Raw genomic sequence first — 27425 nt, forward strand, 5'->3', positions numbered from 1 at the left:
AGAGAATCAGAGACAGCAGCTTGTAGAGGCAGAAAAGAAAGAGGAGAATTTTACTAATAGTTTTTTGATGCAGGATGTAGCTGAGGAGAAAGTTGCAGAAGAGCAGATTGATACTGTGATTGCAGATATAGCACAAGAGGTGGAAATGGGAAAAGCTGATGCAGCAGAGTCAGATGCAGTAAAGGAAGCAAAGCTGGTGGATCATAAAGTGAATGCTGAGGACCAGAGTAAGGAAGAAGCTGTGCAGCAGAGGGTGGATTCCCGATCAAGGGATCTGTGGATCCGGGTCAGATTTCTGTGAAATCTACCACCGGGACGTGCCATGTGTTGAGAGGCACATGTTAGAAACTGACTCTGAATAGCTAAGTCGGATTTTGACTTATCGGATATTTACTGAGCTGTATTTTTCTAAGTCGGATGTAACTGTCTTTCAGTTGCAGTCTGCTGAATGTCTTGTGATTGGGTAGTTAAGTCGGATTTATATATATAAGTGGGGAATGTATCTGCGCATGATGTATCTGTTCTCTGATATGAATGTGATGATGATGGTGTAGTGCAGCAACTATTCAGTGTATTGTCTCTGCTTACTCTGATATTCTTTGAGTAGTTATGTTTACTGTGTCTGAATTGTTGTTGATGAAGTATGGTGGAGTAGATGGTTATTCTTGCTGTGTATGATGTTCATGTGTTGACCTAACCCACAACACCCACCACATAGTTTCACACCAAGCTAGCTCCTCTCCCTTCTCTCATCTCCATTACAACATGAAACAAGATTCTACTCCTTCTACTTTCATTCACTCACACTACATAGAAACCTCTACTCCCGAAGGTGGCAAAAGTATGAGCTCACATGAGTTGCATACCACAACAATAGGAGGTGTGAATATCGCGTGGGCATTGCAAGGGTTCATCTCCAACATAAAGATAGAATGGTAAGAAAACTACCCTTGTAGCTTACATTCAGAGCTTAACATCATCTCCATCTTTAAGTTTATCATGCTGGAGAGAATTAACCTCTTTATGGATTTCAGTGTTTAGGCTTCACACCTCATAACACTGGGTGGTGCTATTTTGTTGATGACTTTGGTGCGCCATCTATAGTTGTGTAGCATGTGATTTGAGTCTCACAATGTAAGTAAGTTGTGTTATCTATGGAGAGTCGTCAAAGATTTTTCTTGTAATTTATTCTTCGTATAATTGTCATTAGATAATTGGAATGATATCATTTTGTACTTTATAACTTTGTGCTCACATAATCTTTTGTTTACTTACAGATTCAACTTGTTTTAAGAGGACATGAGCAAGCAACCATGTGCAGAGATGGAAATCACTCTAATTTTGTTCCTTGAGGACCCTTTCACTACCATGTTAAAAGATTTTGATAAGAATAGTAGGTGTTTTTTAGAATCTTGAACCAATAGGGACTCTCTAGGAGCTCTCATAGAAGCCATCCATATAGTACTACTATCTTCCCTAGTGTCATAGACACACAAATACTCAAGTGTATATGAATCTCTAGATGAGGAAGACAAATACTTGTAAGATAAGCCTAACAGCAACAACATTGTCTCCATTTGTAATTATTTTTCATGAGGCTGGATTCCTCTATAAATGCAATATAAATATGTTTTTTTGTTAAGTGGTGTCGCATTGAGTGAGAGTATTTAATTTAGATTACTGAAGTTTCATACAGATCTGAGAAATATTGTTTACTTTTATGGATATTTTGATTTGCCTGTACGATGATTCAAGTCGCAAGTCTTAATCACTCCACCTTGAAGAAATTCAAGCAATATTTTGATTTCAGTTTAATCATTAATGGTTATTCTTATTAAAGTGGATCATAAACTTTGTCAAGATGTCCTCATTTGGGGATGTTGAATATATATCATTAGCAATGTTTCACAAGAACACTAGGTGGACACAAGGAAGTAAAAATTGGCTCCTTGTTTGGTCGATTTCTAGTGTTTAATGTTTAGTGCACAGGATTTGTGAGGCCGTTGACATGGGGAGTTCACTAAAGTATATGTAACATAGCACATGTGTTCAACAGAAGGGATTTTATATTCTTGTAAAGTTGCAGAAACATGTGTAGATAAGGCCTATAAGGGGTACTTTTAATCCATTCTAGTGAACGCACATGATATAGGAAAATTTTACATAGTGAATGCTCCGGACCTTTGAACACAAAGAAAGGGGGGGGAGCTCTAATTACATCTGAGTGAAAAGAAGTGGAATTTGTACTGTCATGTTGCATAAAGATTTGCTTTCACTTAATCTAAAAAAGAATTGGTATTCTGGGGTGCAGACAAGGCCATATAATGCAAAAAAAGGGGTGGCCACAAGCGCGCGTAGTGAGCCATCCAAAACTGCTGGATGGGCCATATGTGGGCCCTTGTGGCCACCCTTTTTTTGCATAATTAGGCTATTGCTGCACTCCAGAACCCTGGAAAAGATGAGATGAACCTAAAATTGAACTTTTCAAGCACATTATGCCTTCCTTCAACTCAACTTACTAGTTCCCTGCACCAAAAGGGCAAATCACATTGGACAGTATAAAAATCTAGTCTCATGCTGCATAAACATATGGTTTCATCAAATATTAACATTCTTGCTATTCTAAGGGGCAGACAAGGCCATATAATGCAAAAAAAAGGGTGGCCACAAGGGCGCACAGGTGAGCCATCCAAAACTGTTGGATGGGCCATCTGCGCGCCCTTGTGGCCACCCTTTTTTTTGCATAATTAGGCTATTGTTGCACTCCACGACCTTGGAAAAGGTGAGATGGATGTAAAATTTAATTTTTCAAGCACATTATGCCTTCCTTCAGCTCAACTTACTAGTTCCCTGCACCAAAAGGCCAAATCACATTGGAAAATATAAAAATCTAGTCTCATGCTACATAAACATCTGGTTTCATCAGCTATTAACATTTTTGCTATCCTAAGGGGCAAACAAAGCCATATAATGCAAAAAAAAGGGTGGCCACAAGGGCGCGCAGATGAGCCATCCAAAACTGTTGGACGGGCCATCTGCGCGCCCTTGTGGCCACCCTTTTTTTTTCATTTTCTAGCTTTGTTTGCCCCTTAGGATGGCAAAAATGTTAATATTTGATTTAAATTTAACTCTTCATGGCCAAAACCACTTAACTTAAAACACATGGATAAACCGAAAAGCCAAATCACTATGGAGACAGTAGACACAACTCTTAATCATTTTGTCATTGCAAAGTCATCTGAAATGATGTGAGCCTCTACAACTTCTTGAATAGCCTCCAACGCTATTGCTTGCATTTTATACTGATTTCCATAGCTTTGAAGCACCTCCTTCACCGTGTGAGCATATTTTTGATGCATGGCATTAAAACCATGGAATCTGAAAATACTCAAAGAACCATTGTTTTTTATTGTGTTAAGGACTGTATTTCCTACATACAAAACTTTCCCAAAATCTCGCCCTAACACCTTTAAAAGTGGCTTTCAAGGAGTGTACTCGGTCAAAATTTGAAACTGAAGAAAAACAATCAGAATGAACTCGTAGACTGTGTATAAACTTTAGAATAACCAAAATTTCCTTCAAAAAAAAGTTATGCTAAAAATTTGAAAATAGCCCCCCATTGGACTCCCCACAACGATAGAATTCAAAGGGTTCAAGGAGAGGTATGGTGTCACAAGTGCATGGTGGGAATCTCATCGAGGTTTATTCTGTCAAGATCTCTTGTACTTTATCATGTCTTCTCATGTACAATCTTACAAAAAAAAAATGATACTTTAAATGACTACAAATCTTATTTAACTTATCAAACAATCTAAAATATGGTAGACCAAGAGTGCTCTTACACATCAACAAACAAAAAAGTCCAAACTTCTTCTCATTAACTTTGATAAACATACATTCGTGAACAACTTTTAAGGGGTAGTGCAGTCATAGTTCTTACATCCATTCCATGACATGGTATGCTCATGGGGTGACCTATCATATAAAAATATCTCTGGTGGGGGTGCCCTCATGTTAGGAAAGGGTGTGCTACTGATGAAAAGTTGTTGTATTGTCCTACTAGGGATCTGTCCATGTTAGCATAGTGATTTTTGGTGTAGTGGGAGACACATTGCTTGAGGAGAGCTTTGTGCCACCGTAAAAGCTTCATGTTATGCTAGTTCCTTGAGCCATTCTTGCATTAGGATGAGATTACCCACTTCTAATAAGGATGGATTTGAAGCACCTACCTGTAAGATGTAACAAAGAAGGCTGTTTTAGAGGAAAAGTGGTGACACTTGACCTCTCTAACCTGCACCCACTGTTTCTTGTAATGCCACTGTTTTGAGCTGAAGAGCTTGACATTCATGCATCCACGAATGCAAAGAAACACCTGCACCCATACACAACCAATTGCAATAGCCTAACAAGCCTACTTCTCCCCTCCCAAGATATTGAAGAACCATACACATTCGTCGCACCGACAGTATGACGATCTTGGGATGACCTCTGCTTACCCTCACGTGCGGCCTTCGGTGCAAACACCGCGGACAAGCAATATGTACACTTTTGTTGTGCGGAGTACATGGTGGTGGAGGGATACGATTTGTGATGTCCGTGAGCACCATGGCAATTGTTGCATGAGGAAGCAAAGAATGAAAAGAAAGAGGGGGGAGGGAGAGGGAGGAACATGGGAGGAGAGAAGGGGGCAGAGGGGGAGAGGGAGAGAGAGGGGAGGAGGAGGAGAGAAGGGGGTAGGGAGGGAGAGGAGAGGAACATGGGAGGAGAGAAGGGGGCAGAGGGGGGAGAGGGAGAGAGAGGGGAGGAGGAGGAGAGAAGAGGGTAGGGAGGGAGAGGAGAGGGAGAGAGGAGGAAGGAGGAGGAGAGAACAAAGGTTTTTTTTTTTGGAGATTTTTTTTTGAAAAAGTGGACTTTTAGTGTTTGTAGGTTTAAAAAAATGTCAAAAAATGATTTTTTGATGTGTATATATGTTGGGAGGGAATTTTAAGTAAAAAATAAGTAAAAATAACTTTTTTGAAAAAAAGTCAAATTTTGGCTCTTAGTGACCCACGTTTTTGCTGATGTGGCCACACCCCTTTACTCCCTTCACTTTCCAAAAGCTAGAGAGAGAAAGTGACCTCTTAGGTCCACATCCTACATGTGTCTAAAAAAAGGCTAGAAAAGTCTACTCAAAACTAGCTTCTTGAATGCCCTTGTTCCCTTAACCCTACACAACATTAGTCTTAATCCCTAGAAATTAGGATTCCTTACAAGGCCCATTTAAGGTTCATATTTCTCCTAATGGGCTATTTCGTCATTTTGTGTAGAATTTTTGTCAGTGCTGTTTTCTGCATAACAGGTGCCTTATAGTCTTCTACGGTTTGTGCTATATAGAATAGGTTGTTCTCCCTCCGTTTCTCCTATTTTCGGACAGTTTTCACATCAGGTGCAGCATTTACCATGGCTGACAACAACAACACAGATGTGTTCAAGATGTTTGCTGTTGAGGACAGGTTGGATGGGGACAACTACCCTATGTGGGCTTATATGATGCAACATGTTCTTGTGTCAAAGGGTGTCTGGAACATTGTGCAGGGCATTGATGTACGTCCTGGTTCTGAGGATGTAGGCGATGTTGAGAATGTTGCAGGTCTTGCTGCAAGGATTGCGGCTGTTAGAGTTGTTTTGCCTACGGCAGAACAAGCTCGTTGGGATGTTAAGGATGCGCAGACTCATGCATTGATTGCATTGTCTGGGAAGCGCACCATTTTTTCTCACATCCGTTCAACAAAATCTGCAAAACAGGCTTGGGATATTCTAGCAGGTCTTTATGCAAGCCGCAAAAAAAACAAAACTAGGCAACGTGCAGTTAAACAGGCTTTTATTTCTTCTCAAAGAAAGGGTGGTAACAGTAATGCAACCACTTCTTATGGTTCTGCTGCGAGTGGAAAAAATTCTGTTCCTAATGCTTCTGCTGGAAGCACTTCGTCTGGCAATTCTGGTGATAAGGGCAAAAAGAAGATGTGTTGCCATTATTGTAAAGCCAATGATTACTTGATCAAGTCGTGTCCTAAGTTGAAGGCCAAAGAGGCTAAGAAGAAAGAGGGTGGTTCCACTGCAAATGCTGGTTCCACTACAAATGCAGCCATTGTTGAGTCTTCTGTGAAAGGAGACTGTCATGCTGATGTTGATGCGGAATGGGCGTTTAGCGTAGAGTGCACTTACAATCGTGTTGTCCATGATGCATGCTTGTCAGTTGTTGCTGCATATTCACATGTGTGGTATTTTGATAGTGGTGCTACAAAGCACATTTCCTCACATTGTGAATTGTTTACCTCTCTCGAGTCTGTCCCTCATGGGAATTCAGTCACTTGTGCCAACAATGCCTCTCATCCAGTTCAAGGAGTTGGAAAGATTGTGCTTACTGCTACTAATGGCAGTTCTTTCACACTTGTTGATGCACTTTATGTACCTAGGATCAAGAAGAATCTCTTGTCTGTATCCGCACTTGCTAGACTTGGACTTGTAGTCAAATTTGTGGATGACAGATGTACAGTTCATGATCTCAGTTTTGGTAATGAAATTGTTGCATCTGGGATTTTGTGCTGTGGGCTGTATAAGCTCACTTTGTATGAAAAGTGTGGACAAAATTTTGCATATGCTGTTGCAGATTCAAGGGCTATTTTAGATGCAAAACTTTGGCATGCACGTTTTGGTCATTTGAATTTTTCCAGTTTACTGCGTTTGTAGAAATCTGATGTGGTTGCTTCTTTGCCACCTCTTGAAGCACCTGTCAAACATGTTTGTGAAGGCTGTATTTTGGGTAAGATGCAACGTTCTAAGTTTCCAAAGGATGGTTCAGTTCGGGCCACATGCAGGTTGCAGCTTGTGCATAGTGATGTTTGTGGGCTCATGCAAACTTCGTCCTTGGGAAATTACCTGTACTTCGTGACTTTCATTGATGATTACTCCAAGCATGCATGGGTATTTCCGCTTAAAGCGAAGTCCAAAGTTTTTATGTGCTTCAAACAATTTCTGGCTATGGCTGAAAATGTCTCGAAATGTACTATGGGCACCCTCCGTTTTGATCGAGGGGGGGAGTATATGTCTCATGAATTTAATGCATTTCTGGCTAGTCGTGGGATAAAACACCAATGTACAGTGCCTTATACACCTCAGCAAAATGGTGTTGTTGAGAGGAAAAACAGGTCACTGACGGAAATGGCACGATGTATGGTCAAAAGTCAAGCTTTGCCGCATTCTTTTTGGCTTGAGGCCATCATGTGTGCCACTTATGTACTTAACAGGTGTCCTACGAAAGCTTTGCAGTCTATTACTCCATATGAAGCATGGCATGATAGAAAGCCTTCTATTGAGCACATGCGTGTTTTTGGCTGTTTGGCATATGCTTTGGTGCCACAAGTGCAGCGCAGAAAATTGGATGATAAGGCTGTCAAATGTATTTTTGTTGGTTATAGTGTTGAAAGCAAAGGTTACAGGTTGTATCATCCGCAAAAAAAACGTATTCTGGTTTCACGGGATGTAGTGTTTGTGGAAGATTCTTTTCAGCCCTTGCTGTCATGTACTAGAGACAGTAATGTAAGCTCACAGGACATTTATGACACTTTGTTGCCTCTTTTCAGTGGTGGAAATACGAATGTAAGTTCCAATGAGGAAAATGTATAGCCTATGGGGGTTTCTGAAAATGTTCTAGATCAGCCTATTACTGATGCAGATGTACATGATGTACTTGATGACGAAAGGGATGAAAATGAGCAGGCTAGAGGTATGCCAAAATGGATGGTGCACACTTTGCGTGACCGTAAATTGGATGCACCTTTGTCTAGTCGTACTCGTTCTGGCTCTCGCCATGCATCTTATGCATCAGATTGTTATGCTTTGGCTGTGTCTAGCTTACATGATGTTGAGGAACCTCTGACTTTTGATGAAGCACAAAATTCAAAAAATTGGATGGTTGCCATGCAATCAGAATATGATGCACTTATAGAAAATGACACATGGACTTTATGTGATTTTCCTATTGGCAAAAAGGCCATTGGTATGAAGTGGGTTTACAAGTTGAAACGCAAGCCGGATGGTGAGATCGATCGCCATAAGGCTTGACTTGTTGCAAAGGGTTATGCACAGCAAAAAGGCATAGATTATGAAGAGACTTTTGCTCCCACTTGTCGTATGACTACTGTGCATTTTCTATGTGCATTGGCAGCTCATTTTGGTTGGGATGTACATCAATCAGACATTGTTACTGCTTTCTTGAATGGTGACATATTTGAGGAAGTTTATGTTACGCAGCCTCGCGGTTTTGTCATAAAAGGACAAGAGGACAAAGTGTACAAATGTAACAAGGCTTTGTATGGGTTGAAGCAATCTCCTCGTGCTTGGTATGAGAAAGCTGACACTCATTTGGTCAAACAAGGCTTTCGTAACAGTCCAACAGAAAGCACATTGTATGTAAAGCGTGAGGGTGATGTACTTCTCATTGTGGCTCTTTATGTTGATGAATTGCTGATCACTGGACCAAATGAGAGACATATTGCTGAATTTAAGGCTGATTTGAATGCTACTTTCAAGATGAAATATTTGGGGCTGTTGCATCATTACTTGGGTATACACTTTAAGCAGTGTGATGGTGGTATTGTCTTGTGTCAGAAAAGTTACGTAGAGACATTGCTATGTAAGTTTGGACTTGAGGATTGCAAACCTATTGCCACTCCCATGGAAATAGGTTTGAAGTTGAGTCTACATGATGTTGGTGATCCTGCTGATGTCACTCTTTACCAAATTGTTGTTGGCTGCCTCATTTATGTATGCAACACGAGGCCGGATATTCAGTTTGCAGTCTCACAGGTCAGCAGATTTATGCATAGCCCAGGGTCTAAGCATTGGCAGGCTATCAAGAGGATTTTTCGCTACCTTAGTGGCACTTTACATCTTGGCTTGTTTTATACCAAGGGGGGATCATTGCCGCCAGACTTACATGCTTTTTCGGACTCAGATTGGGGGCTGGTTGTTTTGACACGCGAGTGTCCACAAGTGGTTTTTGTTTCATGCTTGGCAATTCATGTATATCATGGTTGACCAATATATCATGGTTGACCAAGAAGCAACCTACTGTGGCCACTTCGAGTTGTGAGGCTGAGTACAGGGCAGTCTTCACAGCTACGGTTGAGTGTGTATGGCTCAGATGCCTTATGGCTGATTTGGGTGTTGGACAGGACACTGCAAACACTATCTACATTGACAGTCAGAGCGCATTGGCAGTTGCGAGGAACCCAGTTTTTCATGCTCGCACAAAGCACATTGAGGTGCATTACCACTATGTCAGAGAGAGGCTCTCAATAGGAGAGATCATCTTGGCTTATGTGCCAACACAGGACAACCTTGCAGATCTTTTCACAAAGGCATTGTCTCGTGAGAAGCTTGAAGCTTTCCGCAAAGCTTTGGGCTTACTCCCCTTTGTGGACTGATCCTGTCCTCGGGGCATGGCACTTCCCTTTACTCATGTGCCAGCTCTTGTTCACCTGTTAACTCTCACGGCTCACGGACACCCATCACCTACGACGGACGTGTATTATGTATTTGGTAGAGTCAGGTACCGGGCTTGTCGGACCAATAGGGAAAGGTAGAGTGATCGCCGATGAGAGGCGCACTCTAACTGAGACATTCAAGGGATTAGTTGGCTAAGCATGGGCGCCCAAGTGTGAATGGGGTGAGCTCCTATAAAAGCCAACTAAACCTAATTTTTACTCATTCTCTCATTTGTGCAATAGAAGAGTGCTCTTGCTCCATCTCCATCTTCTTCTTCTTCACCTCCTTGTGTGTGTGTGTGTGTGAGAGAGAGAGAGAGAGGGAGAGTGTGTGTGCGATCGAGCATTACGAAGGCACGACGGCGGCGAGGCGGTTGAGCGCGGCACGACTGCAGCTTCTTCTTCATCGCGGCGAGGAATCCACCACGAAGGCGAGCGTAGAGCGGTGAGTGACACACCCTTTTCTCTCTTGAGCTTGCTAGTTTAGGCTTGTTGTGTGCTTGGAGCCGTTTGTGGCTCGCACACGGTGTATTGGCAAGTCCCTTGCTTCGATAGTGCGGCAAGGAGCGCACATTTTTGGCAATTCCAAGACTCTATTTGCAATTCCAAGACTCTGTCCTTAGAGTGGATTTGGTGACTGGTAAGGTACACCCCTTAGGGAGTAAAACCATTATTGATCATCGCTCTGACACCACGGTTCACTCGGCCCCACTACAATATTGTTACACTTGTAAGAAGGATACAGACATTGGCCAAGATTCTTCTTACATGGATGTGTTACCGGGTATGACGGAATCAGACAATGTGGATTGGGTCCACCTAGCATCAACCATAGACACTTGGGGAAATAGGGGGATGACCTGGGTAACACCTGAGGGGGATGAAATGCCTATACCCTTAAATATGCTACAAGCAATGCGTATTGCTTCTGACAAGACTCATCCTAATGTAACGAAGAAAACATACAAGTGGGTCCCTAAAGCTTCTTTAGTGACCATAGCTAGTGCTAAAAAACAGAAGCCTTGTAAGAAACGTACCACTCGCTCCAAGAAAAGTAAGAAAATGTTGCGATGGATCCCTAAACGACTATTGGAAGCCCAAGGCTACTATCAAGGAAATGATCAAATCTGGGTGCCAAAACGTAGATTGTGCTCTTACCTATCACCTGACCCAAGTGAGCCCAATCCCGTAGCTCCAAAACGAATCAATGATCGTGGAAAGAAAAAAATCACAGAATGCTACACACCTAGTCCAGAGCTAGTTTGGGTACCAAAGAAAGAACGATTTGTTCCACCTAGCTCAGGAAGGGGGGAGTCCCATGAAGCTTCTAGCTCCTCATGTAATACATCCATAGATGTAAAAGCTTCTACACAGCCTCCATCTATAGTAGTGGACCCCCATGAAGCTACAAAAGAATCCACACCTCCCAGTGTTCAAGAATCACCTGATGAACCACTTCAAGTTCGATCCTGGGAGAGTACCTTACCACCCTTGCAGCTTGACGAGGCACCTAGGGTAATAGAAAACTACTGGAAAAAATCCTCACCTATTACCAACTAGAACAATTGGTTTCAAAGGGTGACAAGCTCATTTCAAATGGTATGATCTACCCAAGGAAGGGGGGAGTGTTTGTGGACAGTCATCATTCATTTGTTTCCCTCTCAACCTTTTTCCCTGACCTCTCAATCACCAATCTTAGGGAATGTACATATAAATCTTTATACTCACAAAAAAAAAAAGAAAAAAAAAGAGCAAGAGCAATTAGCAAACGAGTATGCACATTAAATGTCAAAACATTGACTTAGACCTACACATGTCACATCTGGTACAGTGAAACAGAAACCTATGCCATAAAACACCTTTGATCCTCATCACTTGAGTGATGGAGGGTAGGTAAGATTAGTACGATAGGAGTGTTTCTGTTTTAGAGTTGAGTGATTAGCGAAGTTCTCTTTTCCCACTAATGTGCCTCCTGGAGGTATTCCTTTTGTTTCCTAGTGTGTACAGGAGCGTGTTGCTATTGATAGGATTTGGACCTTCATGGAACCTTTCTCTCGTTCACACTTCAAATCAAGCGCGACCATCAACACAAACAGGTGTTTTATGTCCATTAGCATTGCCCTTATCTTTTTGCATCCATGTTTGTCTGCCTTGATTGTGATTGGTAGCATAATATTCAGCGCATTTGCTTACCATCAAACATTTAATTCAATGTACTGTTTTGTCATAATCACTTGTTTAGGTGTAAAAATCAAGCAGTCCGACTAAGCTAGTTTGACCAAGCTAGGTATTAGAAATCTTCTCTTAATACCATGGGGAATGCCTTCCTAATAAGCAATGGTTACTTAGGTTCTTAATCCGATTTAGGCAGCATTGTATGAAATGTACTAGGGCTTTCTAGTGGGCTTAACCCTTTTGACCTTTAGCTTAAGTATTATAAAGGGAGTTTACTAATGTGATGAGCCTGGGGAGGGTAACAGTGTTATATGACCCCCCAAAGTTACAAAATTTAAATGCTGAAAATGAACAAGCAAAAAATCAAAGTGCCACAATGTAAAATTTTAAGCTGGAAGAGAAATCTCAGCTTGATTTGGTACTTCACTCACATGTATTGCCTATGGTACTAGAGCCCTAGAGGTTCCCAGTGTGGGCGCTTTTCCTTGAAAAGCAAAAAACCCAAGGCATACAAAATAAGCACACATATCATAATTGAATCACTGTGAAAAGACTTTCGGGGGTCAAAGAAAAAGTAATCAGTCAGGCGATGATTTCATGAGAAATTCCTTTTATGGTAGCTTAACTACAAGGTTTTCTAGATATAGCCTCTAGTCAGCCCTCGAACATGAATACTTGGCTCTCGCGATTAAACAACTTAATTGACCAGTGAAAATTAAGAAGCTTACCCATGGTATTAATACTTGATCTCTAGTGCCTTTCGACCGTCAAATTAGCGACCCCAGACTTGTCTAATTTTTTACCTTTACATCTGTTTATGCATTTGATTACATTGCACTTTAATGTTCATTGCTAACAAATTGTTTGAAATTCTTTTACCAATCAATTTGTCTACCTAAAACTGCATATGCTTTTTAAGAGAATGCAATTACTGTGCCAATGTTGTTTGATTTTGCAGTGACTGAAGAAGGCTAAGGACATTCATCTCAAATGCTATTCCACCTCGACGACCCAACTTCAACTCAATAGCTTCCGAGGACGGAATCTACATCAGGAAGGGGGGCATGTTAACCCTCACGGCTCACGGACACCCATCACCTACGACGGACGTGTATTATGTATTTGGTAGAGTCAGGTACCGGGCTTGTCGGACCAATAGGGAAAGGTAGAGTGATCGCCGATGAGAGGCGCACTCTAACTGGGACATTCAAGGGATTAGTTGGCTAAGCATGGGCGCCCAAGTGTGAATGGGGTGAGCTCCTATAAAAGCCAACTAAACCTAATTTTTACTCATTCTCTCATTTGTGCAATAGAAGAGTACTCTTGCTCCATCTCCATCTTCTTCTTCTTCACCTCCTTGTGTGTGTGTGTGTGTGAGAGAGAGAGAGAGAGAGGGAGAGTGTGTGTGCGATCGAGCATTACGAAGGCACGACGGCGGCGAGGTGGTTGAGCGCGGCACGACTGCAGCTTCTTCTTCATCGCGGCGAGGAATCCACCACGAAGGCGAGCGTAGAGCGCTGAGTGACACACCCTTTGCTCTCTTGAGCTTGCTAGTTTAGGCTTGTTGTGTGCTTGGAGCCGTTTGTGGCTCGCACACGGTGTATTGGCAAGTCCCTTGCTTCGACAGTGCGGCAAGGAGCGCACATCACCGCATCACTCTAGGGGGGATTTGTTACCATATACATGTGGTAGTGATGTGTGTGAACACACTAGGACCGCCGGGGCATTTTGTCCCTCTTTAGGAGTTTTTTTTCCCCATGCATTGTATATACGCCCATCACTCTAGGGCTATCTATCTTTCTATTGCACACTAAGTAACACACCCTCTATTGTGTGCCTTGAGCTTCCTTCGTCCTCTCCAAGCTGTGTGTGTTTCTCTGCAACCCTAATTCCAACAATAAAAATCTTGACAGCAGTCAAAAGTGCTACAAACATCTCAAGAAATCAGTGTGCTAAAGCATCCTAATGGTACAATGGCACACAAACCTCGACATCAGAAACCCTTGAGTTAATTAATCAAGACCCAGCTCTTGCACAGCGTATTGGTTTGAATTGCATTGATCTTCATAGCATGATAGAGCCAAACACGGCTATGCATGGACACGATTGCTCCACCCATGCACACAGTCGTCCCGGAGTACGCCATCTAGGAGGGGTGGAAGGGCATTAAGTACTAAACACTAAGTAATTAAGGGCAATGTTTGAAGAGAGAGAAAACAGTTTGATATTAATGTGTGATTTTTTGCAAAATTACCTAATAATGCCCTTATAATTCATATCAAGGGAAAATTCACTGATAATATCTTCCCGATGAGTGTAAATAGAGTATATACTATCAGAAAATCATGAAAAATAGTCCTTTTTTGGATATTTTTCATCATTTCTATTGGTAATGAGATTTAACATTAGAAAAATCCAACAAAAAACAATAAAGCTATGTTTTTCAAGGGATTTTCTTAATTATTGGATTTTTATTTTACTTTTTTAGAGCATTTTTCTATTTTCTTTGATTTTTTTAAATAACAAGTCAAAAATTAATAATAAATAGCAGGGAAGCTCAGATGGAAAAACGGAAGACATGATGGTGATCAGAAAGACAAGGCAGCGAAGCACAAAAACTTTCAATGAAATCAGAAGATGGAAACGGGAAGCCTAAATTAGGCGGCCAGGCCTACTTTTGCAAAATTCTTGCAGAATGAGCTACAGGAATCCGATCAAGGAAATTTTTGAGTCTACCATAGATTTCACGGCCTAGTAGGACTAACAAGAGAATCTGGGGAAATTTGGTTCGGGAAGTCCAGGTATAGATATCCAAGGTAGGCTAAAACCACCTCATTTCCACTTAACTGACCATAGCGGCCTCCAAGCTTGACCAAATCAGATGGGATTTAAACCATAGCATGCCCTAACATAATAGAACCTTTCTATACCATCAGATGACCATTCAGTAGGGGTCAAGGGGGTCCGCAGCAGATAAGTTAGGTTTTTGGCAAATGCCAGAATTCCGACCTGACTCCACAGATGGCTTGCTAATGAGGTCCATATACAATGTATATGATTGGTTTGGTGAAATCCATCAAGCAAAGCCCTCAAAAAGCAGAAAACGGCTTGTAGATTACAAAGCGTCAAATTCGATATACGGGGTCAAACTGACTCCAAATGAGCCACAATTGGAAAGGTTGCTTCACGACTATGTTGCGGACAAGTCCAAAGCCTCAAAGTTGACCGACCAACCCAACAGAAAATGTAGTCACAAAAAGCGATGATTTCAGAGTCGACAGAGCACAAAGTGATGCCGGCATGACCAAACTTGACCAAATTCAATTTAGGACTTGTAATAGGTGTATTGAACATGTCTAGGTCAAAATTTGTAGGTTTTGCAAAGTTTTTGTCACTGTTGGAAATAATCAGGATTATTTACTTTTGCATTAGTTTTGCTTGGAAATTGTCAAATCATCTCACCTATCATGTGTACACACCTATTACATGCCAAAAATCAAGTATGAGCCAAAATGGCCACCCATTACTTGTAAAATTGTCAAAAGACGCAAAGAAGTCTTTGCGAGCCAAAATTTGGGTTATGGATAACATTTCACCTCATATCTCATACCCAAGGTCTATACAATGCCTAGAACCAGTTTGTAAAAAAATTTGTCAATTTTGGAAGAAAAGTTAATAATAGAGATTATTTACTTTTTGGTCAAAATTGGGGAATTTTGATATTTTGCCATCATACATCCAAAGTACATGATGTGTTAAGCCCACTAGCCAATTTTGAATCAATTTGAGCTCAAAATCTCAAATTTCCTTTATATCTACTGTTTTAGAGACCTAAAGAGAAAATCTGGTACCATTTTCACCCTATGCATTCATGAGCCGATATTTCGCTCAGAGCATGTATTTGGTATATACGTCAAGTCTATAAAGCCAAGTTTGCAAAAAGTTGCAAATTTTTCTCATTTGTAAATAATCGCGATTATTTACTTTGGTTGCAAATTTTTGTTTTGACCACACAGTTTTGTTCCTCGCATGTTTTTATGCATCTTTGCTTGTTCAAAAATTGATTTGAAGCAAAGTGGACCAAATTGTCAGCATTCCAGCCTAAAGGACATTTCAGAGAAGATTCTGACAAATCTGCTAACTTTGCACTCTATTCACTAAACAGGAGCCATACAAGCAGCGAAGAGGGCTAAAAAGAATCTCAACCAAAAAGAGAAACTACAAGAACTGCCTGCTTATCAACTAGACCCCGAGTCAGTCAAAGCAGCAAAGGCATCCTGCCTCTCTAGAGAACAGCTGGAAGAGCACCACACTACAGTTTTCACTGGCAGGTTCAAAAGTGAAGAGGGGCATCAAGTGGAGTTGCAACTCCTACCCAAAGAAGTCTATGATGTAGCTGCCAAACCAGAAACCAAAGAAGCTAACCGCAGGTTGGGGATCAGGGATTTCTACAAACAAGAGCCTTGTGGAGTGGATTTTCAGAAGGCTTATGAGCTTCTATCCACCATCAAAGAAGACGGAACCGTACAGATATCCGACACCCAAGGGAACAAGGTCGAAGTAGTGATCACAAAAGAGATAGTGGTAGAGGCACTCAGACTACCCACCACAAAAGGAATGACCATGCGAGCAAGAGACAGGAAAACTGTAGGCACATTTACCAAAGAGATAGTCACGGCTACATTTGTAGACCTCATTCACCAAACAAGTGGAAGAGCCAGACCGTTTGTACCACCAACACTTTCATTTCTTGGCAAAAAGGCCACCAAGGTACACTACACCAAATCACACCGTGGCCACCACATTCACTCAGGTTCTCAAGTCGACAACAAGACAACCAATGGACCACGTGCAGTATGTCTTGACAACATTGAACGGCACTAAGAAGGAAGGGAAAATCACGTACTTGGGTGCACCAGAGGTCTTGACTAGAATAGTATATCATGCCATCGGCATGGCCGACAACCTACCGCCTGCCCCTGATCGGAACACATGGATATTGGCAGCACAACCCTCTCCAAGAGCTACAAGGTCAGGTAAAAGATCATATAAATCTGATGAAGAGTCAGCTGACAGCTCGCCGGAGAGTCACAGCTGCGACAGTTCTGACAACAAAGAAAAGAGAGCTCGAAGAGAAGAGATGAAAGAAAAGTTGCGGCCGCACACCAAGAAGAGCCAGCTCAAAAACAAGCGTGCTTTGAAAGAGAGAAACATGCGTACCAGTGCAGTAGGCAAGCACAAGGGAAGGACGCTGAAAAATGGGTACCTGCAGGACTTAAAGGCCCTCGAACAAAGCATCATACAAGAAAAGAGATGGATGATCCAATAGAACATTTAGAAATAATGTACCAAGAGGCTGAAGCTCTAAAGATGAAGGAGGCAGAAGAAGCTGCTAAAAAAGCCAAGGAGGTGGAAGACCAAAGGCAAGCCGAGGGAACGGTTAGACAAGAACAAAGTTATGGATCACCATGCCTAGCCCACCACCATCACCTGCAAGCAAAGACACCAATACAGAAGCGGAGCCTGAGAAAGAGAAAGATTCTGAGTCCACCCAACAAACTGAATCTGCACAAGAGTTTGACCACCCCGACGGACAAAAAGAAAAAGAAGCCAAGTCGGAACACGAGAAGGCCACAGAAGATACTCAAAAGCCATAAGAGGAAAAGACAAGTGGATCTGAATAAGAGACTGATAAAGAAGCAGGTGCAGAAAAGGAGTCTACCACTACACATGAGAAAGAACCCGAGCCAGAGAAGGAAGAAAGGCCGGCACCTGAAGAGATAGCAAGGTCTGATCCAACACCATCTACTTCCACTCAACCAGAAACTGCCGAGGCATCAAAGCCTCAGGATACCCAAGAAGAAGATCGACCAGCTACCTCTACACAAGAACCACCAGCAGTTACGACGCAGCAAGAAGCCACACATGAGGCTGCAGGCACATCCCAGCTGGCAAGACAAGAGGAGTGGCATTCAAACAATGAGGTAATCGTCGAAGTCAATGAATATGCATGACAGATGCAGGAAACGATGGAGAGACTCCGCTCAGCAACACTAAACTGTAGCACAAAGGCCAAAGAACTTGAAATGGTGATCGACGCTCTCCAAGGAGAGTTAGAAGACAGGATGACTATCATCAGTGATCTTCAAAGGCAGGTGCAAGAGCTGAAGGCAGAAGCAGAACAGCATCAGTTAGCCAGATCTAGGCAACAAAAAGAAATGGAGGAGTTAGGAGATCTACTAACCAAATTATATGATGCCTGCAAAGCAAAAGCCGAGCAGCTGACAGAATTTACGAATGAACTTCTTACAACATCTTTGTCAGCTCAGAAAATTTAGGTGCAATTAGATGTTGCCAATTCTTCTCTGCAGTATTCTGAATAGAGGATCAATGATCAGGCCATTTTCTTAAGGCAAATCAAAGAAAATCCAACCGTGGCCTCGATCAAAGAAACTGATGAAGTGTACAAGGCACTCGAGAAGAACAATAAAGACCTTGAATTGGAGTTAAAGCTAGAACAATCACAGCGTAGGGACCTAGCATTGATGCGGGTTCAGAGAGAGGAGGAGCTTCTAAAGGAGATAGCATAACTAAAGCAAATTAATCAACTCCTCAGAGATGGGAAACCAGACACGCAGGAAGAGGCAGGCACTTCAGAGCCACCACAGATAGACATACCCTCGATCTCGTTTGCTGAGTTTGATACACAGTCCACAACAGAGCCGAGTGGTGATGAAGATTTTTAGATTAACATCATGGATGAAGACACAGTGCCAATTATCCAGCTGTCAAAAGCTGAAGAAGACGCACTGAAGGTGTCAGGACACCGGCAAGGCCGGACTAGACAAGGGCAGGGCCGGCAGTGTGGAACGGGGAGTCCAACTAGGGCAAAGGGCCAGGGGCTTGCCTATATAATGGGTGGTTGGGTGGTGGAATCTCAGGCTCTAGCTTCCCTTGTCTTACACTGGTATCATAGCTCCGATCTATTCTAGGAAAAGTGGGTCGTGGACCTCCACTGGATGCATGTTCATGCAGGCTAAGGGCGAGATTGGGAGGCAGGCATGGCCGCTTAACAGAGAGGGAGTCGAGGACAAAGAAGGAACTGTGTTCAGGCGCCCTTAAGTCGGGGAGGGGAAACGGTCCGACCTCCGCCAAAGTGGGTGCAGAGGAGCGCAAGAGGATCGCGTGGCCAAGGGGAGTAAAACTCAATCGTGGCGCGCTGCGAGGTGAGCTCCACATAGCCCGAGGGCGGCCTTGTTCTCTCTCGCGGCTGCTCTCTGTGCGCCATAGCCGACTGGGAACTTGCGATTTTCATACACAGGCGCCCAAAGGCCATGGGCCTTAGGGCAATACATTTTATGACACTAAGGGTTGTTGCCCATGGAGTTCACAAGCAGGCGCCCTTAAGGTGGGCACCGTATCCATAAGTGAATTAGCCGTGCATCTATGCAAAGCCCTTGGGGTTTCGTAGCCTCAGCGAACCGAATTTCCAGGGTTTGAGTCGTAGATACAAGAGATGTTGAAGCCTTTGGAATGGTGTGGTTTAACAAGGATCTAAGCTCGGCCTTGTTAAGTTGAACAAAAATCATGAGTGCAACATTGTGAAGGTTTTGTGGTACCTGACGATACGCAAGAGATCTATCAGCTATGTAATGTTCTAGCAACTACCCTTAGCAAGGCCGGTTGGGTGGAAATTCTACAATTTACATGGCCGACCATGAGTATGGCCATGCCGAGATTGGCCTTGCAAGGAATTTTTGAAAATACTCGGCATGGCCATGCGGCTGGCGAGGTAAGTCGGCACAAGTCAGTAATGAGGTATGCATTTTTTTTAAAAGTTGTTAGGCCAATTTGTTTGAACATGGTGAGTGATTCTTGGCCCAGCAAGGCTGTTGTACAAGTGATCAATCTCCATTGATTTTCATAAATTTGCTAGCATGAAGGATCATCACTTGCACATGCAATTGCATTATGCCTATAATGTGCATGTTGCATTGTTACTTTGAAATTTACATAATATTTTCAACAAGCAAGGCTCGCATGCAATCGAGGGGAGTGCACTTTAGGCAATCCCAACACAAGCACGACTTCTGACAATTGTTTTAAGCATTACAATTTTGTTGGCATCGAACCAATGCTTCACCTACCAACATGACTCAAGCATGGCTTGAGTACCTGGAACCCTGATCTGTTGTACGGATCAATAGCAGTTCAATTTTGATACACATGGAATCTCAAGGCGATCGACACACCCTGTGGCTCACCTTTATGAAGGGTGCATAGAGCTCGGCATGGCCGACTTCTTGCCACAGCAGGCAAAGATGCTTGCCACACGGCACTAGCCAATTTCAATTGAAATTGCTTGACAAGGCCAATTCTCGTTTTCCATGATCTTTGTACGTCAATACCAACATCTGTTCACTACAATTTGGGCATCTTGCCTTGAAGATTCCCGCAATTGGACTATGCTATGAGCATACAACCTGGGCGGGGGAATTGGCAATATGATTGTAGGTTATTTCATTACATACTAGACGGACGTATATGATATGTAAGTGTGTATATGACACACACAATAATTTTCTCTCGTGCAACGGATAGGGCTATGAGCTGTGAGCGATTTTTCCTTGACATCTCAAGACAACTGGTTACAGCAGGACAACCAGGTTAGCCAAATTTATGTTTTGTTTGTTTTTTCATGAAAACATATTTACGTTGTTTGTTATGCAAAGCAATGTGCTTTTCTAGTTTCCCATGAAGCAAGGCTTCTAGATCATGCTATGATACTGCCCATTGACTTGGCATCAAGGGCATTGGCATGCAAGTTTGGGGAACTGGTACGATCAAAAATTTGTTCCCATTCTGGATGTAGTGACATCACGTTATGATGTATCACTGCCCTTGCTGAATGTGCAAGGCACTTATGGTTTTGGCTCTCGCGCTTGAGACCATCACAGTAGCCAAGGGCTTACAACCTTACATGCAAGGCATGCTAGCCAAGTGGACTGAACTCCACCACATCATGGATTACGCTTTCGCTATAACACCAAACACTATGTCAAGGAAAAGATAAGTTCTGGATTATTTGACATAATTTTGGTTACTGCTCAATGCACAACAACACTAAGAAGAACCTAAAAATTGGACTTGCTTCATAGGCAAGGTGTCACTACTACCTCATCATACAATCACGACCCCTGCAAGGTAGGTGGGTCAGGATATGTTTTATGTTTTTCTGCTATCTCTCTCGATAAGAACGTCATACCAGAAAAGTGTGGTATGCTTATAAGATACATTGCAAGTCAGGCATACGATGCCTAAGAGCACACACTCTCAAAATTTACAGAAAATTCCTCAGCCCAGCATGCTCTACTTCTCTCTCTTTCTTATTTCTCTCAAAGAATAATGAAAACTATCTAAGAAACTTTTGAACATGTTTGTTTGGGAGTTAGCTTGAGCCAAGATGCTCTAACTCTCAGCTAGAAATAGGGCAAGACTCCATCTAAACTAGTCTTCATCGGTTTGTTGATTGAATACTAATTGCCCTAAGGGCTATGAGCCACACACGCTAAGAGTCATTGTTAGATCTTGGGTAAGACCCAACTGTTGGCATTCCTTGGGTGCTTGTTCTTATGATCGAATAGATCTTCCCAGTGGAGTACACATAGAATACATCAACGTTAATGGACAAGCAAGAGTCTTGTCATTTCAGAGGATTAGGGTGTCATTTTTGCACTATATGTTTCTAGTGCGACGCTCAAGTTGAGTTTTTGATACTACCCAACTATTGGCATTCCTTGGGTGCTTGTTCTGATTAGGGTGTCATTTTTGCACTATATGTTTCTAGTGCGACACTCAAGTTGAGTTTTTGATACTCTTGCACTTACATCAGCTGATTTATACCATGGAGTCTAGAGGCAGCAAATAGTTGAGACAACATGGCTCTTGATACGAGCTAGGCATCTCACTTGTGTGGATTTCTTGCTCTCTCTATAGCACTACGAGTTTCTATGGCATCACAGTTTTGGGGTACGACCCGACGGGTGCTTACTAAATCACCCCATACGCATTGAGGATCACAGTTTGATCTATTCTCGTTATAATTTCAAGGAAATATTTCCGCAATCTACCACGCGGTAGCGGAAAAATTCAACTTTTCAAGTTGATTCTCATCATTCTGTACACGGTTAACTAGGTTGGTTATCGTTACCTGCTAGTTGAGCACTTTCTACAAAGGGTTTTACCAAGGGGTTTGACTACATAGATTCTACCCAACGGGTTTGGATTGTGAAGGCAACACCCAGGATTTCTAGTGCAATGTTGCTTGGTTTTTTCACAGGAGGGAGATGTACTCCTGTGCGTTTGAATACGGGTAAGTGAACTTTCAGTTCAATTCCTAGGGCCATGCCAAGGGCATGTCGAAACAAGTATTTTGGACCGTAATGTCCAAAGTACATTATGTTGTTATGAATCCACTTGTAGGATTCGATTTGGCACATGTTGTCACATGGGATACAACATGGTTTAGGAACTCAAGGAGTTCGGTTTAGCCAGTGTGGAGCAATGAATGAGGGTCCCTCTCACTGGTCTCGCAGAGTGTTTAGAGTTACCTCCACACACAAGTACATCTTGTACTTGTAGGACATATGTTTTCTAGACCATTTTTTAGCACAATGTATCAGGAGCAATTTCAGTGGCCAAAAATTGTCGAATACTTAGAATGACTTGTTCAGCTACAAGTATTGTTAAACAACATTACAGATGGTTGTTTCTACATATAGAAAGGCTCTAAGTTTTAATGAAAAAGTTTCATTGTTTGTACCTAGAAGTGATCACTATTTCACTTCTATTATGGTTCAGACGTTTCAGCAAGGCCTGTAAAGATTGCAACTAAAAGCATTTAGTTTCTTTTCAAAACTATTTACATTCCTTTTAATGTGTGCTAGGTGCATCACATTTGCCATAAGTATTGGCAAGGATTACCATGGATATACAAGTTCAGATCTGTTTTTGGCTAAATGCATGCACACTAGGTGTTATGGGCCCTAGTGTTTAGCAAAGGCTGATTTGGAACGGCATGAGTGTTCATCAAGTTGTTGCTTACAAAGTATTTTGCACTCAATGGACAGTATATCAATGAGTTTTCTTTTCGGTCTATCCATCATCAATAGAGGTCATGACTCGGTTTTGGTGATTGTGGATCTTTCAAGTTAACCACGATGGTTATTTAGCCAATTGTTGATTCCTCAGCAATATGGTACGATATTATGATCCCGGCTTACCAGCCATCTAGAAAGACTGTCTGTAAACCGTGGGGGAAACACACCTCAGTACTGTCAGTTATCCAAGGGGATATGCAGATTACAAAGTGTAATCTTGGGCTAGAGGATATGCAAAGTGCGTATATTAGTACCAAGCAATCCAATTAATAATCATTTATTGCTCTACTTGGAGTTAGCTTACCATCAGCTAAAGCATGTGCGACTACGGTTAGTCTCTTCATGTATAATTCAGATTCTCAACCTTGAACACGAGTTATGGTGGGGTTGTTTACTGATGAAATTTGAGAATAAGTGAAGGACTTACACTTGGCTGATGATTTAGGTTAGCAACTTACTTCACAAGAAGTGAAAAGCGGTACTCTTTCAAGTACATATTTGTCGTGATAACTCGTTTAGCATGCTCATGTGCGTTCTAAATGGAGTCTACACACTAGATGGTTGCAAATGGACAACGATGTGGAAAATCAAGATGTTACTCTTGGTTTCATTGAACCTCCTACCTTACCGCATGAACCTGAATGTGTTCTTGACTATCATGAGTTGCATACACGTCATCACATATGTCAACAAGACTTAATCAAGTGGAAAGACCGACCTTAGGAAGGTGCCACTTGGGAAAACATTAGTGTTCTTAAGAAGAAGTTCCCCACTTTTGTTTTCGAGGATGAAAACTCTTCTTAAGGGGGGAGTAATGTCAGGACACCGGCAAGGCTTGACTAGACAAGGGCAGGGCCGCGGGCTAGGCGGTGTGGAACGGGGAGTCCAACTAGGGCAAAGGGCCAGAGGCTTGCCTATATAATGGGTGGTTTGGGGTGGTGGACTCTCAGGCTCTAGCTTCCCTTGTCTTACAAAAGGAGAAGATCACCCTAGAGGTGGATGAGCAGTGGAAAGCCGCTATGGATTGGGAGTTGAGAGTTTTACACTCTGTCAATGTTACTCAATTCACTTCCAATAAGATCGATGCGCAATGGCATCAACAATCCCTGCCATACCCTCTCATCAAAGTGGAACTATTACAAGTGAAAGAGAGGCTGTACAAAGATATGCAAGAAAATGACACTGATAAAGACCACCCAAAATGGAGGTTAAGCTGGTTGAACAAGAATCCAAGATACCTGATTCTGTTCACAAGAGCACCTGCAGCCCTTCAAAGGGATCCAACCTTCTGTCCTGTACCCAGAGTAAGGACATGGCAAGCACATGAAGCACTGCAAAAGAAGAGGCCAACTTCGCTTAACTTCCCCAAGCTGCCAGCTCAAGAGAGAGGCCAAGCGACAGAGGAATACATGGTGAAAACCCTAACGGGTGCCATGTCTTTCTTCAAGAGTCTACCAGATCTTTCTTGCGCCATGTTATGTAACATCTGCAGAATGTTGCTAACATGTATACAAGTTTTTAATGAGCCTAAGCAAACACGAGCCCCATGGCTATCATTTTTGGAAGGAAAGAAAGGCTTATGCTACGATCTGAGTGGGAAACCTTTAGAAGAATTCTTTTACGGATTCTATGCCAGGTGTATGTTCTTGCCATCAAATAATATGTTGGCCTTTGATGAAGCTTTCTACACTAGATTCTTCACCTGGCGAACGAAGATATTTGCATCGATGATCAACAACCTAACATCCAGGTTTGTAGGATACTCAGTGGTGGAGCTGAAGAATAAAGTAATAATGCAATTTCTGCAAGTGCCTGACAAGGAAAGAAGAATCAGATACCAGAAGGTGTTGGATGCGCTAAAAGACCGCCTCACCAGCCGTCAACCCGAAGACTATTTCAGCCCATAAAGCTGTGTCAAGGGACGACACAGGCGAGGAGGGGGGAAATGTTAGCAGCAAGCTAACACGGACATCATTTTTTGGAGTTTCTTTGTAAAACATTTATTATTTTGATAAATCGAGAATATTGTAACTCCTATTTTCTCGGATAAACTTTTTAATTAATGATCCGGAGCTACAAGCTTCCAGATTGTATTCGCCAGTCATTTCCCAGCTTTGATAGAACTCTAGATTATTAGTTTTGACCACCCAAAAACCTTGGCTAAGGTATAAAAGCCAATTTTTGTAAGTTTTTTATAAGTTTTTGGATAAGAAATACACAGCGTGAGCTAACGGTGCTCACTTCTCTCCTTCTCGCGCTTCCTACTCCCTCTCTGGTTGTCACATTGCGATTGTGTTTGTTGCATTGCAACCGCAGGTAAGAGCTCTACGCATTGGCGCAAGCCATTCATAGTATTTTGTAGCTTTTGGCGTCGCCGACCTACGGCCTAATTTCATCATAACTAGGAATTTACACTTTTAAATCAAACACTAAGCATAGCCGGGATATTGGGGCATCATTGCTAAGCATTTAGATGTATTCTGGGTCGAAAACAACTAGGTCAAAAATCCACTGCTGTTAATAATCGCGATTTTGAAACTTGACCTAAAGTGGGATTTGAGACCATAAGCATGTGTACTTAGGTCTTATAAACGTGTCCTAGAAGTTTTGTTGTGTTTGGATGTCATTTGATGTTGTAACATATGTGATTTGTTTGCCGATGAGCGATTGGCTTTTGGTGATTTCAGTCACTTGAGTGTAGCTTGAGTTAGATGCAAGTTGTTAGTTGTTTTTCAAGAGATTGACAACCTCTTGTAGCCTCTATGCACTAGTTGAATCAGCTTCGTCCCATGGTTTGACAAATTAATCGTGGTTCTCGCTAATACTGCAATAAGATAGGATGGTGAGGTTAGACATGCGTCCCACAATGATAAAAAAATCGTTTAATCTATCTCAATAACTACCAAGTGTGAATAAACTCTACACAAAGCAAGATATCTTTAAAAATCCTAACTAATTACCTCCAAGTGTGAGTGTAACTCTACGCATGGAAAGCAATCAAAATTCACTACTTATTTAAATCTCTTCTAGGTGTGAGAATACCTCTACACAAAGCAAGAGATTATTATTTAATCCACCTAAATTACCTATAATAGTGTAAGTATTACTTTACACATGACAGACAATCATTGGATAAATCTAACCTAAGCTAGTTTCAGGTAAATCTAACCTAAGCTAGTTCCAGGTGTGAACATAGTTCAACACACAACAAGTAACTCCTAGCTTTAACTATCGAACTTAAGTTACTTCTAAGTGTGAGCATAGCTCAACACAAAGCAAACAACTGCTAACTTTAACTATCTTAAATCACTTCCAAGTGGGATTTTCCTCGACTCAAAGCAAGTAATCACTCACCACTTTACTTAATTTACCTCATAGTGTAAGATATACTTCACACAGAGCAGATAAATTTTAAACTCAAAACTCCATAGCCTTAAAAAACTACATTTAACTAATTTACCTTTTTATCCTACGCTCTAACTTTTCACTAAAAAGAATATATAACTAAATTTAAAATGGTTTTTTAATATATTTTTTGATGTTGTAAAGCTCACCTATAGATGAGATAAGGGGGAAGAGAGATCAATAGAATGAGGAAAAAAACCCATTTTCACGATATATAAATGAGTATATTTTGATCAAAATTATAAGAAATTATATGATACAATGTTTTTGCTGATGTGGCATCGTATAATACAGATGAATAAAGATAGGTGTCGTATAATATGCCCGTGTAAAGTGTATTATACGTACACCATATAACGTACAGTAGAAATTAAGTGAAGGTTATACACGGGATGAAGAAGGTGTTAATTATCATGCCTCTACAATGGAAGGGGGTCAAGATGAACTGCCAGCATTTCATTTTCTTTTTGATTTTTTCTTGAGCCGAATAAAAGGAAGTCTTTTGAATAATTTGTTAAGTATGGAGCCTGATTTACCCTTGTAATTTTCTGTGGTAAAAGCGCACATTTGTAAGGCCCCCATTATGAGGAGAAGCCATCGTGCGTGAAAGAAAATCACTCACCGAAAACCAAAATTTTCACGGACAAGAATCAGGGGCAACTTTAAAGGCCTCGGGGGCGGAGGCCCCCAAGACTTTTTTTCGCCGGAATATTATGGCCGGATGGCGGCCGGAAAGTGGGCGGAAAACAACCGGTCGGTTAGCCAGTGGCCGGTAGTCAATGGCCGGTGGCCGGTGGTCGAAAGTCAATGGCCGGTGGCCGAATTCAAAAGCGGACTTGTCTTCTCAAGGGCGGCCACACATGGGCGGATTGGAGGGTCCGATTTGGACTTATTCGCACAAGGGCGGCTACACATGGTTGTCTCTCATAAGAGAGGGCAGCCCTTTTGGCCTATAAAAGGAGGCCATTTCTACACACATTTTATAGTGTGAAGTTGATGCAACAAGGTGAGTGTGAGGTGGTGAGAGTGAAGCAAGGCGGGAGCTCCATTAAGGGTATAATCCCTTTGTAAACTACTTCTTGTTTTGAAGTACTAAAGCCATTGAGTGGCTGCTTTCCCGTGGACGTAGCCCACATTGGGTGAACCACGTATATCGTGT

Source organism: Adiantum capillus-veneris, chromosome 25 (assembly GCF_014529385.1).
Source record: "Adiantum capillus-veneris isolate H3 chromosome 25, ASM1452938v2, whole genome shotgun sequence".
Classification (NCBI taxonomy): domain Eukaryota; kingdom Viridiplantae; phylum Streptophyta; class Polypodiopsida; order Polypodiales; family Pteridaceae; genus Adiantum; species Adiantum capillus-veneris.